The 16,728-nt window shown below is 47.2% G+C and overlaps 1 long non-coding RNA gene across 1 annotated transcript; it reads left to right on the top strand.

Moving 5' to 3' along the window:
- Positions 1-3,214: 3,214 nt before the first annotated feature.
- Positions 3,215-13,667, top strand: LOC136792436 (uncharacterized). The gene is made up of 3 exons (XR_010836230.1): positions 3,215-3,342; positions 4,214-4,308; positions 12,497-13,667. It is a non-coding gene; the product is annotated as an uncharacterized lncRNA (long non-coding RNA).
- The last annotated feature ends 3,061 nt before the right edge of the window (positions 13,668-16,728 follow it).

The following is a 16,728-nucleotide window of genomic DNA, read 5'->3' as shown; positions in this document are numbered from 1 at the left end:
TCATTTCCATGCACAGAGCTTATGACCCTGCGGTAAGATGGGAATCATCTATCATGCAGCTGGTTAATAAATAATACATATACGTATAATTCAGGGCTAAATTATTTAGTGCAAAGTATAAATACTGTAGGAGTTTAGGGAAATAAATAGCTGACTTTTTAATACAATTTTTTAGCTGTATCATTTAGGATTAGGTTCAGATGCACATAGCAGAAAACATGTATAAGAGAGACTTGAACCAGATAATGATTTATTTTTCTTTTCCATAAAATGAATCTGGAGGTAGGCTGCTTAGAGTTGGTTTCTCACACCTCCCTTCTCCCATTATCAGGGATATAGGTCTTTTCTTTCGGCTCCAAATTTCCTCATGGTTGCAAAATATCTATTGTGGCTGTGGCCATCACGTCTACATTCCACCTAGCTGAATCAGCCACCTTTAGGTAGCTTTCCTGGAAGCCCCATCCAACAGCTTCTTACATGGCCATGCTCATAGCAAGAGCTGGGAAGTATGTTTCACAGAAGACATGTTTCTGTTTCCAATCTGTAGGAGTTTTGTGACCCAAAGGAGAAGAAGAATTGCTCTTGGATTCATGGTCGTGGGTGCCTGGAGCCAGCTCCTGACCTTGGGAGATACAAAGCCTCTCTACTCCGTGTTTCCTCTGCCGGGTCCCCTTTCTCTCCACCTGTGCCCTTTCCCCCCGTCCCTCTGGGTTCACCTTGGGCTGCTCCTGTAGAGAAGCTGCAGGCCAGGGTGTGTCATAGGCTTCCACACGGTGGCCTGCTACCTGGACGTCCTGGCTGTTGGCCCAGCGAGCCGTCTCCTTCTCCTGGTGCCCCCAGAGCCGCTGCAGAGCCTGCATGAGTCAGGGGCCTTCAGGCCCTGCAGGACTGTGTCCTGTGCCAACAGCGGGCGTCACCTGCTCTGAGCCGCTCTGCGAAGGCAGCGGGGAGAGGAGGGCTCAGGGGCTCCTGGGCCAGGCTGCTGTGAGTGAATCATCATTATTTTACCAAAGCCTTTTTGGTTGTGCTGGTTTTGTTCTCAACACCCTAGTTCAGTCGGGCCGCCCCTTCACGGATCACTAGCTCGCTGGGGAAGTGACCATCTTTTGCGTAACGCAGGACGTTTTTGACCGTGTGGGACCTTCTCAGATGATTTTAATTGGATGGAGATGACAAGGTTCTATGTTTATAAGAAGGTTCGGCAGGGCCCTCACAGGTCCACACGGTGCCGGGACGTTGACACCTGAAGAAGAAGAAATCCTGGCTGAGCACCGTGACAGCCAGGCGGGTACTCGGCGTTGATAGGCTGTCTCTTCTTTCCTTTCAAATCTAACTATTGCATTGATGAGAACGCTCTATGTACAAAAAGCGAAAATTCATGCCAAATCTCGTCACCCAGAAATCGTTACCGTTCATGTTTGTTCAACATCATTTCAGAGATTTCCAGTGCATATATTCTCAGAGGAAAGTAGATAGACATTTTTACAAAGTTTTACAAAAATGAGCTCAATGATTTAAATATATATATCAATTATTAGATTTCATATAACTTGTGTTTAACAAAATAAGATGAAAAGGAAGGAAACGTGTAAGTTTCGTAAGTGACATTAGTTCCTAAAAAACTCTAAGGCTCAAAAGAGTGAAGCTAAAAAGTTGGGATTAGAGTCAACTTTCTTTTTTAAATTTTTTAAAAATGTAATATTATAGCTTAAACAACCCATTGTTTCCTCCTTGCACGTGCATTTCCTCCGCCCATTTTCCTCCCCCACGACTGCTGCAGGTTTTCCCACTTTTACAGACTTGCATTTTGCACCGCCAGCGTTTGCTCTGTGTCCATGGTTGTACAGTATCTAGCCCCAGTCCTTTCTGTATTCAGATATAGAGCCAGCGTCCTTTTCTTCCAGGCTTTTTCATACTTAAGTTTTTTAAAAGTCTTGATTCAACTGGTGTTGGTTAAATTTGGGGGGTCAAGTATTTTTTTTCGAGAAGGGCTGGTGGGTGACACTATTGACTGAACTCTTCCCTGGTGGAGAAAGAGAACTTCTCAGGGTGTTCTGACCCCTGAGCGCCTTTCCCAGGGCCTCTGACACCACAGTGTCTTCTGACCCGAGTGCCCCTGGGGTGGAGTCTGAGGCTGGCCTACGCTTTTCCATCTTAGATGACGCAGACATCTACCTTTCTGCCTGCACTCTCGGACAATGCGATTTATCCTTGAAAGTTGGTAAATTCAGATGAGTCTCAGGGATCAGTGGTTGTGAACCAGTTTTTCCTGGAACAGGAGAAAGTGCCCTTTAAATCTGTAGACATGTTTTTCCTTTGTTTCAGGAAAATCTTCCCAGTAATATATTTTTCCTGTGCACTCATTTTCATTTCTGGTAGACCAGTTGCCCTCGGGCCTGGCTCACCTCTATGTCTAATCAGGTCGAGCCACACGGAATTGCCATTTTGGGCCATTTATAAACCTACACACATGGCGTTTTCTCCTGGTTCAACTGATCACTCCTTTCTTACTGTTGCTCTTGTCTTTGTTCTCATTGTGTGAATATCTCTGTGAAAGGCGATGAGCTTGTCCTCAGTGGAACTAATTAGGTGTGAGCTGTGTTGCCCCCTTCCTTGGGGTTTTGAATATAGGATTTACCTCTCTGACAACGAATTACTGGCCTCAGTCCATCTCCATATCTCGGCAACTTCTCATTTTATTCTGTTGTCTCATTTCGTCTTTGAATTCATTTCTCGGTCATTTCTGATTCTCTTTATTTTTAGCTAAATTTCGTATAATTTATTATTGAAATGTTTTTCCTATTTCCTGGAGTATGTTTTAAGAGTAGGTGTAACCTGTATGTTTTGCATGCTATTTCCCTCTCCCTCCTTATTTTTCTTTTTCCTTTACAGCTGTGATGTGTCGAGTGGTCCCGTGTTGCCCTCCCTCCTCTCCCCCAGCTCCCCCCTTCTCTCTCTCTCCCTCCCTCTCTCCCTCTCTCTCTCTCACTCACGGAGTGGGGGCAGGTCTCTCTGAATCGTCTATGTGCCTAAACGTAAAGTGAAGCTTCCCTCTGAGCATCGGGTTCTGTATCCTCCCTGCTCTGGGGCTGCTGGAAGGTGTACCTGGGGGCAAAGGTGGTTGTTGGAGCTGAAATCTGATCCTGGTTTTGTGTATTTTGTTAAGAGCCTAGAGTCACGGCCTATCCTAGTTCAAGCAAATTCTCAGCAGGGCATCTTCTCCTGGGTGTACCCTCAGCCTCTGCTAGGACCGGGCCTCCCTTCCGGGCCTCGTCTGCTGGGCCCACCGCCCCTGCCGGCCTTCCTGCTCCGATTCCCGTCCGCCGCTCGGACCCACCCGCGGTGAGTGGGGCAGCCGCCCTGGACAGCTACCTCTCTCTGCCCTTCCTCGGGCTCCACGGCTCAGGGCAGAACTTTGACCCCAGAGGCCTTTTTATATATTTTCCCTAATTTGCCCGTTGGTTGTTTCTTTTCAAGTGTAGGTTTATTGGTGGAAATTCTCAGAATTTTGTCCATTCACCTTCTTCCCCAAGACTTTGTTTCTAAGGCATAGGAGCTTTATTGGTTATTGTACTTCTCTGGCCAGATGTCACTTTTAAAAGATAATGGAAAAAAAAAAAAAAAGCCTAAAGGGTTTCCCTGGCGGCGCAGTGGTTGAGAGTCCGCCTGCCGATGCGGGGGACGCGGGTTCGTGCCCCGGTCCGGGAGGATCCCACCTGCCGCGGAGCGGCTGGGCCCGTGAGCCGTGGCCGCTGCGCCTGCGCGTCCGGAGCCTGTGCTCCGCAACGGGAGAGGCCACAGCAGTGAGAGGCCCGCGTACCGCAAAAAAAAAGAAAAAAAAAAAAAAAAGATAATGGAGTGAAAGTACGTCTTTCCTCCTTTGGATGTTATTACTGTGCCTTTAAACTAGTTTTTACATATGGACTATTGATTAGGTTTTGCAGGTTGATGGTTTTGTGGTCTGGCTTTATTTGGAGGAGGCCCCTGTGAGTATGTTAAATAATTTAAAATTTAAAAGCGATTTCTGTGACGATTCGTTCCTAGGCCTCCTCCTAGGGAAGGTACCGACGGCATTCAGTGCACTCGACCACTGCCTTCCCCAGACCCTCCCCCGTGGCGTCCACCCCCTGGACACTCAGTCGCCTTGCCTGTCCCCTCTCGGCCCCTGACCTCTAACCAGTCCTCAGCCCTTCTTTTCTCTCCTCCTCTCTAGATGCTGATGGACACCCCCCAGGATGGCTCACGGCGTTTCTAGGGGATTCCTGGTCCACCCACAGCCAGGCCCCAGCACTCCCTCCAGCTGCCCAGGTGAGAGCCTACCTGGCCCCTTTCTCTCTCTCTCTCTCTCTCTCACCCACATCCTGTCCTTGGGAAAGTGGCTCCCCCTTCAACACTCAGATCCGGGCTTCACACTACTTCCACCTTTCCCACCACCATCATTTTCTGCCAGCATGGCTGGCAGGGGCTTCTGTATCAGTCTCCCCCTGAGTGACTTGCCCCCTAGAACTGACTCCACGCAAAGCAGCCGGCGAGCTTTTTGCACTGAGTGAGAATGAAAGCCAATGGCCTGACAGCGGTCCCGCCCCTCCGGGGCTCCGCTCTCTAACCTGGACTTCCCCTGCTGCCCCTCCTCCCTCCCCCCTGCACACTGACCTGCTGCACCTGGGGGCTCCCACCTGGGGCCTGGCGATGCCCCTCCCTCCACCTGCAAGCCCCCCCCCATAGCCCCGTGCTAATCCTCCCACTTTCAAGTCCCTGCTCAGCTGTCACTCTGCAGTGAGGCCTACACGGGCCACCTGATTGAAAATTGCAACCGTCCCCCGCTCCCCTTGACCTCACCTGGCCTGACTGACTGTGCCACCAGCCACATCCTGTCCGTGTGCCCAGTTCACGGCCTTTATCTGTCTCTCTTGCTAGAGCGTAAAATCCATGAGGCGAGGGGTTTATTCTATTTTGCTGACGGCAGGGCCTGACACATAGGAGGCAATAAACATGCACTGAATGAACGCCTTAATACAAATTCAGTTAGTGAGTTCTCATGGAAATAAGCCATGGAAAGCAAAGAAAGACATGGATTCCAAACCTAAGTCTGCTGTTGATGTGGTAGCTGTGTGATTTGGGCCTTTCTCACTCGAAAGGGGAGCATACGGCCTCGAATGGTCATGGCGGTGGGGCTGCCATCACGCTAGGACCACGGTCGTCAGGAGAAATGAAAACGTACCGTCTGGCTCTATCGATTGCATACAGCAAGGAGCTATTCGGGCTGGGAAAATATCTGGAAGTAGGGAGGTTTATAAACAGGGGGTTACAGTAGAAATAAAGAGAAAGCACATTCAGTAACCCCATCTCTGGGGAGGGGAAATAGGCCCTCCCCACCTTTAATCAGCTCAGCCTCACAACAGCAAGGAGCAAAGAGGTTCAGAGTAATTAGACCTGCTTCAGAGGGCAGCGTGGAGCCGAACGTGACCCCCCCACCCCAAACGCCCCTTCTGTCCCCGATTCCCCAGCAACCCTCAACTGCCAAAAGGAAAACTGAAATATTCAACTAATTTTCTTATGCTGTTTCTCTTCACCTCTCCCGTCGTTCCGAGCTTCTATTAATAGACTGCATTTGGGGACCCAGAGGGTCACACCCCTTTGCAATAGGCTCGAATTTTAAAAAGTCTAATTTTGAAAATGATTGATGAAATTGATTACATTTCGTATTCCATCTTTCACTGAGAAATTTGCATTATGTAGACTTGGTGCCTATTATTCAATTTGTACATGGAAACCCAAACTCTCTGCTTCATTTTGCTTGTGTTATGCTCGGTTTTTTCTAGTATTTAATAATGCCATCAAAGTGACAACTATGGAAGTTCAGAACAATACCCCAAGCCGCTGAAACCTGACGCGACACTTAGATTTCCAACCAACCTTCTAGAATTCCACTTTTCTTCCTTGGTTTTATGCAAATTCTAGATGCCGAGGATTTATTTATGTGTTTCTTTAATAGCTTTTCCTTGAAATGCAGAGAAAGAGGCTCTTACATCTTCCTCTGGTGTCGCTGAATCCCAGGTGGCGGGTGCCTGATATGTGATGCTAAACGGTGACAGTGACCTTGGCCCGCGGGGAAAGCCCGAGCTTGAGAGGCACTTAGGTGCAAGGCACCCAGGGTGATTGTGTCCCCCAAGTAAGGAAGCAGAAGAATGTGTCCCGTGTGTCATCTCTGAGCACAGATCCCATACCCCCCGCAAATCTAAATCATTATTCGTGAAGCGCTTGCATCAGGAAGAATCTCAGGGCACATGTGTATTATTCCAGCTTGATGGAACGCACCGAGACAGGACTGAAACTGGAGTGAGATAATTGCGTGCTCTCTTTCTCTGATGAGCTTTCATAAGTGAGTAGACAGGCCAGGACGCTACAAAGCCCTAAATCATCACATGACGACACCGGGCCGACAGGCAGAGCTGGTTTGCTGCAGCCCCAGAGAGTCCCTCTGGATTGTGATGTTGTCCTCAGTGTCTCTGGCTGTCTTCTTTCTTGTCTTTTTTTTAAAAAAAAAATTAATTATTTGTTTATTATTTATTTAACGTATTTATTGGAGCATAATTGCTTTACAGTGGTGTGTAGTTTCTGCTGTATAACAAAGTGAATCAGCTATAAGTATACATATACCCCCATATCTCCTCCCTCTTGTGTCTCCCTCCCACCCTCCCTATCCCACCCCTCTAGGTGGTCACGAAGCACCGAGCTGATCTCCCTGTGCTGTGCGGCTGCTTCCCGCTAGCTGTCTATTCTACGTTTGGTAGTGTATATATGTCCGTGCCACTCTCTCACTTCGTCCCAGCTTACCCTTCCCAGTCCCCGTGTCCTCAAGTGCATTCTCTACATCTGCGTCTTTATTCCTGTCCTGCCCCTAGGTTCTTCAGAACGATTTTTTTTTTTTTTAGATTACATATATATGTGTTAGCATATGGTATTTGTTTTTCTCTTTCTGACCTACTTCACTCTGTATGGCAGACTCTAGGTCCATCCACCTCACTACAAATAACTCAATTTCGTTTCTTTTTATGGCTGAGTAATATTCCATTGTATATATGTGCCACATCTTCTTTATCCTTTCATCTGTTGATGGACACTTAGGTTGCTTCCGTGTCCTGGCTATTGTAAATAGAGCTGCAATGAACATTGTGGTACACGACTCTTTTTGAATTATGGTTTTCTCAGGGTATATGCCCAGTAGTGGGATTGCTGGGATGTATGGTAATTTTATTTTTAGTTTTTTAAGGAACCTCCACACTGCTCTCCATAGTGGCTGTATCAATTTACATTCCCACCAACAGTGCAAGGAGGGTTCCCTTTTTGCCACACCCTCTCCGGCATTTACTATTTGTTTGTAGATTTTTTGATGATGGCCATTACGACCAGTGTAAGGTGATACCTCATTGTGGTTTTGATTTGCATTTCTCTAATGATTGGTGATGTTGAGCATCTTTTCATGCATTTGTTGGCAATCTATCTTTATATCTTCTTTGGAGAAATGTCTATTTAGGTCTTCTGCCTATTTTTGGATTTGGTTGTTTGCTTTTTGATGTTGAGCTGCCTGAGTTGATTGTATGTTTTGGAGATTAATCCTTTGTCAGTTGTTTCATTTGCAAATATTTTCTCCCATTCTGAGGGTTGTCTTTTCGTCTTGTTTATGGTTTCCTTTGAGGTGCAAAAGCTTTTAATTTTCATTAAGTCCCATTTGTTTATTTTTGTTTTTATTTCCGTTTCTCTAGGAGGTGGGTCAAAAAGGATCTTGTGATTTATGTCATGGAGTGTTCTACTTATGTTTTCCTCTAAGAGTTTTATAGTGTCTGGCCTTACATTTAAGTATTTAATCCATTTTGAGGTTTTTTTTGTGTATGGTGTTAGGGAGTGTTCTAATTTCATTCTTTTACATGTAGCTGTCCAGTTTTTCCAGCACCACTTATTGAAGAGACTGTCTTTTCTCCATTGTATATTCTTGCCTCCTTTATCAAAAATAAGGTGACCATATGTGTGTGGGTTTATCTCTGGGCTTTCTATCCTGTTCCATTGATCTATATTTCTGTTTTTGTGCCTGTACCATTCTGTCTTGATTACTGTAGCCTTGTAGTATAGTCTGAAGTCAGGGAGCCTAATTCCTCCAGCTCCATTTTTCGTTCTCAAGATTGCTTTGGCTATTCGGGGTCTTTTGTGTTTCCATACAAATTGTGAAATGTTTTGTTCTAGTTCCGTACAAAATGCCATTGGTAGTTTGATAGGGGTTGCACTGAATCTGTAGATTGCTTTGGGTAGTATAGTCATTTTCACAGTGTTGATTCTTCCCATCCAAGAGTATGGTATATGTCTCCATCTGTTTATATCATCTTTAATTTCTTTCATCAGTGTCTTATAGTTTTCTGCATATAGGTCTTTTGTCTCCTTAGGTAGGTTTATTCTTTTTGTTGCAATGGTAAATGGGAGTGCTTCCCTAATTTCTCTTTCAGATTTTTCATCATTAGTGTATAGGAATGCAAGAGATTTCTGTGCATTAATTTTGTATCCTGCTACTTTACCAAATTCATTGATTAGCTCTAGTAGTTTTCTGGTAGCATCTTTAGGATTCTCTTTGTATAGAATCATGTCATTTGCAAACAGTGACAGTTTTACTTCTTCTTTTCCGATTTGGATTCCTTTTATTTTATTTTTTTCTTCTCTGATTGCTGTGGCTAAAACTTCCAAAACTATGTTGAATAAGAGTGGTGAGAGTGGGCAACCTTGTCTTGTTCCTGATCTTAGTGGAAATGGTTTCAGTTTTTCACCATCGAGAATGATGTTGGCTGTGGGTTTGTCATATATGGCCTTTATTATGTTGAGGTAGGTTCCCTCTATGCCTACTTTCTGGAGGGTTTTTATCATAAATCAGTGTTGAATTTTGTTGAAAGCTTTCTCTGCATCTATTGAGATGATCATATGGTTTTTATTCTTCAGTTTGTTAATATGGTGTATCACATTGATTGATTTGTGTATATTGAAGAATCCTTGCATTCCTGGGATAAACCCCACTTGATCATGGTGTATGATCCTTTTAATGTGCTGTTGGATTCTGTTTGCTAGTATTTTGTTGAGGATTTTTGCATCTATGTTCATCAGTGGTATTGGCCTGTAGTTTTCTTTTTTTGTGGCATCTTTCTCTGGTTTTGGTATCAGGGTGATGGTGGCCTTGTAGAATGAGTTTGGGAGTCTTCCTCCCTCTGCTATATTTTGGAAGAGTTTGAGAAGGATAGGTGCTAGTTCTTCTCTAAATGTTTCATAGAATTTGCCTGTGAAGCCATCTGGTCCTTGGCTTTTGTTTGTTGGAAGATTTTTAATCACAGTTTCAATTTCAGTGCTTGTGATTGGTCTGTGTATATTTTCTATTTCTTCCTGGTTCAGTCTCAGAAGGTTGTGCTTTTCTAAGAATTTGTCCATTTCTTCCAGGTTGTCCATTTTGTTCGCACATAGTTGCTTGTAGTAATCTCTCATGATCCTTTGTATTTCTGCAGTGTCAATTGTTACTCCTTCTTTTTCATTTCTAATTCTATTGATGTGAGTCTTCTCCCTTTTTTTCTTGATGAGTCTGGCTAATGGTTTATCAATTTTGTTTATCTTCTCAAAGAACCAGCTTTAAGTTTTATTGATATTTGCTATCATTTCCTTCATTTCTTTTTCACTTATTTCCAATCTGATCTTTATGATTTCTTTCCTTCTGCTAACTTTGGGGTTTTTTTGGTTCTCCTTCCTCTAATTGCTTTAGGTGTAAGGTTAGGTTGTTTATTTGAGATGTTTGTTGTTTCTTGAAGTAGGATTGTATTGCTATTAACTTCCCTCTTAGAACTGCTTTTGCTGCATCCCACAGGTTTTGGGTCATCGTGTTTTCATTGTCATTTGTTTCTAGGTATTTTAAAAATTTCTTCTTTGATTTCTTCAGTGATCTCTTGGCTATTAGTAGTGTATTGTTTAGTGTCCATGTGTTTGTATTTTTTACAAATTTTTTTTCCTGTAAGTGACATCTAGTCTCATAGTGTTGTGGTCAGAAAAGACACTTGATATGATTTCAATTTTATTAATTTACCAAGGCTTGATTTGTGACCCAAGATATGATCTATCCTGGAGAATGTTCTATGAGCACTTGAGAAGAAAGTGTAATCTGCTGTTTGGGGTTGGAATGTCCTATAATTATCAATTAAGTCCATCTTGTTTAATGTATCATTTAAAGCTTGTGTTTCCTTATTTATTTTCATTTTGGATGATCTGTCCATTGGTGAAAGTGGGGTGTTAAAGTCCCCTACTATTATTGTGTTCCTGTCAATTTCCCCTTTTATGGTTGTTGGCATTTGCCTTATGTATTGAGGTGCTCCTATGTTGGGTACTTAAATATTTACAATTGTTATATCTTCTTCTTCATTCCTCCCTTGATCATTAAGCAGTGTCCTTCTTTGTCTCTTGTAATAGTCTTTATTTTAAAGTCTATTTTTTCTGATATGAGAATTGCTACTCCAGCTTTCTTTTGATTTCCATTTGCATGGAATATCTTTTTCCATACCCTCACTTTCAGTCTCTCTGTGTCCCTAGGTCTGAAGTGGTCTCTTGTAGACAGCATATGTATGGGCCTTGTTTTTTCGTCCATTCATCCAGTCTGTGTCTTCTGGTTGGAACACTTAATACATTTACATTTAAGGTAGTTATCGATATGTATGTTTCTATTGCCATTTTCTTAATTGTTTTGGGTTTGTTATTGTAGGTCTTTTCCTTCTCTTGTGTTTCCTGCCTAGAGAAGTTCCTTTAGCATTTGCTGTAGAGCTGGTTTGGTAGTGCTGAATCCTCTTAGCATTTGCTAGTCTGTAAAGGTTTTAATTTCTCCATCAAATCTGAATGAGCTTCTTGCCAGGTAGAGTAATCTTGGTTGTAGGTTTTTTCCTTTCATCACTTTAAATAAGTCCTTCCACTCCTTTCTGGCTTGCAGAGTTTCTACTGAAAGATCAGCTGTTAACCTTGTGGGGATTCCCTTGTATGTTAATTGTTGTTTTCCCCTTGCTGCTTTTTTTTTTTTTTTTTTTTTTTTTTTGCGGTACGCGGGCCTCTCACTGTTGTGGCCTCTCCCGTTGTGGAGCACATGCTCCAGACGCGCAGGCTCAGCGGCCATGGCTCACGGGCCCAGCCGCTCCGCGGCATGTGGGATCTTCCCGGACCAGGGCACGAACCTGTGTCCCCTGCATCGGCAGGCGGACTCTCAACCACCGCGCCACCAGGGAAGCCCCCCTTGCTGCTTTTAATATGTTTTCTTTGTATTTAATTTTTGATAGTTTGATTAATATGTGTTTTGGTGTGTTTCTCCTTGGATTTATCCTGTATGGGACTCTCTGCACTTCCTGGACTTGCTGGACTATTTCCTTACCCATATTAGGAAAGTTTTCAACTATAATCTCTTCAGATATTTTCTCAGTCCCTTTCTTTTTCTCTTCTTCTTCTGAGACCCCCTATAATTCGACTGTTGGTGCATTTAATGTTGTCCCAGAGGTCTCTGAGATTGTCCTCAATTCTTTTCGTTCTTTTTTCTTTATCCTGCTCTGTGGTAGTTATTCCCACTATTTTATCTTCCAGGTCACTTATCCGTTCTTCTGCCCCAGTTATTCTGCCAGTGATTCCTTCTAGAGAATTTTTAATTTCACTGATTTTGTTGTTCATCATTGTTTGCTCTTTAATTCTTCTAGGTCCTTGTTAAAAGTTTCTTGTATTTTCTCCCTTCTATTTCCAAGACTTTGGATTATCTTTACTATCACTACTCTGAATTCTTTTTCAGGTAGACTGCCTATTTCCTCTTCATTTGTTTGGTCTGGTGGATTTTTACCTTGCTCCTTTGCTGTGTATTTCTCTGTCTTCTCATTTTGCTTAACTTACTGTGTTTGGGGTCTCTGTTTCACAGGCTGCAGGTTCATAGTTCCTGTTGTTTTTGGTGTCTGCTCCCAGTGGGTAAGGTTGGTTCAGTGGGTTGTGTAGGCTTCCTGGTGGAGGAGACTGGTGCCTGTGTTCTGGTGGATGAGGCTGGATCTTGTCTTTCTGGTGGGCAGGACCACGTCCGGTGGTGTGTTTTGGGGTGTCTGTGACCTTATTATGATTTTAGGCAGTCTCTCTGCTAATGGGTGGGGTTGTGTTCCTGTCTTGCTAGTTGTTTGGCATGGGGTGTCCAGCACTGTAGCTTGCTGGTCGTTCATTGGAGCTGGGCCTTAGCGTTTACATGGAGATTTCTGGGACAGCTTTCACCATTTGATATTACGTGGGCCCAGGAGGTCTCTGGTGGACCAATGTCCTGAACTCAGCTCTCCCACCTCAGAGGCTCAGACCTGACACCGACCAGAGCACCAAGACCCTGGATGATGTCTCCTTTTTTCCTTCTCTTCTCTTCCCTTCCCCTCCCTTTCGTTCCCTTCCCTTCCCTTCTCTCTCTTTCTCTCTTTTTTCCCAGTCCTCTCAGACCAGGCATCCATCACCCAGGTGGAGGCTGGAGAGCCAGGCTGGCTCCACGGACATGTCCCCGCCGTCGGTCCTCCTCCAGGGGTGGTCAGGGGCCCACAACACGGGAAGAGCTGGGCGCTGACCTTGGGCCAGGCTGGCTCCACGGACATGTCCCCGGGCTGTGGGGGCCACACTGCCCCTCAAAGGACGGGCTGGGCTCCCTGGATGCAGCAAAACTACTTTGAGGCCCGAGGAAGGGGCTTCCTGGGCCCAGCGGCCCAGTGGAGGGCTGGTCCTAGAGACCCCAGGGACCGCGGACGCCTTCTTTGTCTTTTAAACAAGAATTCCTCCTCTTTTGGCCAGGCCTGCACTGAGAGGTTATGGGAGGTGGAGTGATCTGGATGGGGACGTGGACAGAGGGCACTGACTCGGCCTCGTGCCTGGCACACGGTGGCACCGGGACAAGCCCTCGCGGGCACGACCCCACCTGCTCCCTCAGGAGAGCCTTCCAGAAACTCTGGGAAACGCCGGCGGTCCAGTTCCTGAGTTGATGGCCTCCCAGCCACGTTGTTGGGTAACCTAGGGGTGGTCCAGAGTTTCTTTCCCCTTTAATCCTAAAGACACACTCTAGAAAACAAAGCTCCTTTTGCATAAAAAAGTAGTCATTAACGAGCCCTAAGCTAGCCTATTAGGAGACGTCCAGGACTTGTTGGGAGAGAAGATGCCTTATGTGGAACAAACATACCAAGGAAGGGCTCTGATGTCCATACCCGATGTACCGTGGGTGTGACTGCGTCTCACTCTTGCAGGAACGTGCCAGGTGAATTCCAACCAGTGCACACGTAATGCATTTGCCTAAAAGACAATCAGGCAGTTTCCAGGTGCCCCAAACCTCGCTGGCCACTCGGAATATGAAGAGGAATGGGATGTGGTCCTGTGTTCAGGGCCCCTCCCTCCCAAACCCCGTGAGACTCGCCCGCAGTCCCCGGGACTCTCGGCTCTGCTCCTCCTGCGCCCTCCTAGCGCCCGCCCCACCGGAGCGGTCCACCCTACACCTCTCTGCTGTCCACGAGGGCAAGTGCTCAAGGGCAGAAAGCACATGCACCGTTTGTGTGTCTTTGAAAGACTCTGCATGTTAATAAACTCTCACATCAGGAAAATAAAGTGCTTGGTGTGGCCCCAGGTCCCAGCTTTTTAATGAGCCAATATTGTTACCACATCTGCTGCATGTGGTTGGGGCTTGCTGTCCTGCTTCCCATTTAAGTTGCTTTTATAGACGTGTGTCTCATGTTCTCAATTAGCTCGGAGCTTTTAAAGCTGGGACTGTGTGATATCACACTCCTCATTTTATCCTTCCCGCGCCGATCACGAAGGAATGCGTGAATGGGCTTGCGAGGGAATTCCTAGACCCCAGGGTATCTGCACAATTTTCTCTGCATCAGAGTTTAGGAAATCAGAGTTATTGATGCTAATGGCTCCCTTCTCTCGCTTATTTTTCTTTCACTAATGAAGAGAACGCTGGCTTTAGGGTCAGACCGGCCTGGGTCTAAATCCCAGCTCTGAGAATTGTGAGCTGTGTCACCAGGTCAATTTCTTGACTTCTCTGAAACCTGCTTTCCTTCCACCCCCCTTCCTCTTTCTGTCTCTCTCCCTTCCCGAGTTTTAGCACCAAAGACAAGACTGACCCGGGACGGTTTGGAAGAGTTCCCTAAACGTGCTGGATAAACAGCCTGCCCATGCCTGCACCCCTACTCTCTCTGTCCCCATGGGCTAGTAGGAAAAGTGGGGCTCTTCCCAGGCCACGGGGCAGGTGCCGAATGCTCTGGCATAATCTATTCTTGGAGCTGGGCCACAAAACAGGCCCAGGAGAAGGTGCAGACGGGATTATCCCAGAAGGAAAGAAACACCCAAGTGAAGTTCAGTAGGCGCTCCCAAGGGTCCCGGCCTGGGAAGGCGCAGCCTGGATACAATACTGCGGCTTTGGGGCAGCTGCTGGCTGTGCAGGGCTCCTGGGAGAGGGAGGCGGCCCTGGCGGGTGGGGTTGGGGGCAGTGGGTTAGGGAGCCCGGGTTGCCTCTGTGATATTCCTACAGCCACTCAGGTGCCATCTTCTGGGGTGTAGAAAGGTTTTCAGGGGATCCCTGGCCACACATGCATCCTCAGTGACTGTCCAGATGCTTTAAGCTTTCGGCCAGTTTTGAATTGGGGCCTTCTGAGTGCCGTGCTCTTGCTGGCTTGCTGAGGGGCTCACGGGTGATGTCCAGTGGCCCTGGCACCGGCCCGAGGCCAGTGACACAGCTCCGTCCATCCAGAGTCTGAGGAAACAGGCTGCTCTGGCAGAGGCCAGCCCCGGAGTCCTCCCCACCCCTTCCTTCCGGAGGCAAACAGCCGGGGTGACACTGACCTCGTCTGGAGCAGCGGCCCCACTTGCGCGCGGCCGGGGTATCATCGCTCAGCCCCCAGTGCTGCCGTGCAGGCACCTTGACAGGACAAGTTAGCAAAACGCCCCGGCTTTCAGAGTGCGAGACTCCAGCCACAGCTTCTGAGCCTGGCTTCACGGTCCTTAAAATAGAACCACGTCCCGGAGGTCGCAGGGCTGTCGGGTCCTGGCTGCCGGTGCCGCCTCCTCAGAGATGATTATCTGAGAAGCCAGCTAAGCTGAGCCACGCCGGCCACTCGTTCCAGACGGTGCCGGGCTCAGCAGAGCACGACAAGGCCACCCAGCAGACCCTGAAACATGCGTGTCCCTGAGCCTTCACCCCAGAGCTGCCCATATGGCGGCGCCCAGACTGGTGAGTGAAGAACCTGGCACTGACAGTTCCCGAGGTCATGTGGTTTCTTCTGTGGTTGTCACTATGGCAACAGATAACTGATGAGAAAACAGTAGCGCCTCCCAGACGTGCTCGCTGTAGAGCATTCATTGTAGAAGGTATAAAAATGTCCAAAGCGGAAAAAGTCACCCTACAGCCCACCAGGTGGAGAAAACTATGACCCACACCTCCGTGCTCTGGATCGTTTTCTAAAAGTGAATTTAGAGCAAGATTGAGCAAAAATCTTAAAACTAATCAGTATTTTCCTGACCAACTTTGAGTTCCTTTTTGCTTTGGCAACTAGGAAGATCTTGATTAAATTTTCAGCCTAACTTCAGAAATGGGAAAGAAGCTTACCTAGATTTCTTTTGTTTGTTATTCTTCTCCCTGGTCTTATTTTACTGGGTTATTTTTTTCTTTCCCTTCCCTCTGAGTTCTTTATGTTTTAACTTTAATCTTATAATGTGCATTTTCCGTAAACATCATGCAATCGAATAAAGTTTTGCTCAAACAAATCCGAGGGAACCAGGGAGCAGTGAAGGGAAGAAACCACCCCGAGACTGTTCAACACCTTGAAATTCATTTTTCTTTACCGTGTCTCTCTTCATGTCTTGAGCATTCATGGCAGACCCAGGACACTTGGGTCCACACAGTGAGGAGGGAGCTGCCATGGGAGCCCCGCAAGAGGTGTAGGCTGATTTTTGCGTGAGGGGTTGGGGGACGTGGCCAGACAGGGGGAGAAGGGGGAGAGTATAGCTTGTCCTAGAAATCAGGAAGGAGGCCCGGAGGGGACAGATGTGATGGTGGAGAAAAGGCCCGTCCGAGGAGGTGACATCTGATCCACAAGATGAACTGTGAGAAGGACATTTCTTGCTCTTCAAGAAGCTTCCGGAAGCTTCCCGAGGTTGCCCTCAGGAGCTTGGAGAGTGTCTGAAGCTGTCAGGGCCACACCAGGAGTTCTGATGGCAGTGGTCCTGTGCCCCCAGGGAGGTGGGCAGAGAGGAGGCCGCCCAGTTACCTCGATCACAGGCTGCCGGAGGGGAGCGCAGCAGCTGCGGGCCTCAGCCCGGTGCCCGGCCGTGTCCCGAGGACTGAGGTGGGCCACCTTCAGACGCTTCCCAGAGGCCCAGGAAGCGTCCCCGCAGAACCCAGAGAACAGCCCAGAGGAGCCCAGTGCCCTGGGAGCTGCCCGCTAGGCGAGGGGCTGCGAGGGACTTGCCCGCGCTCTCCCTTCACCCTGGACGCCTGGGAGGAAGGAGCCCCAACAGAGTCCCCCGGGGCGGAGGCCGGGGAGGGATGGGCGGCCACCCCCTGCGTCCCAGCCTCGCTGCGGCCGGAGCGGCCGGGCCCGTCAGGGGCAGAGAGGAGGCCGCTGTCCTGCCAGAGGGCAGCGCCCAGCCCTGTGCCTCTGCCCTCTCGGTGACACCACCCTC

This window comes from Kogia breviceps, chromosome 13 (genome assembly GCF_026419965.1).
Source record: "Kogia breviceps isolate mKogBre1 chromosome 13, mKogBre1 haplotype 1, whole genome shotgun sequence".
Lineage (NCBI taxonomy): Eukaryota > Metazoa > Chordata > Mammalia > Artiodactyla > Physeteridae > Kogia > Kogia breviceps.
Note: the sequence above shows the minus strand (reverse complement) of the source record. Positions and strands in the feature narration are given on the sequence as shown.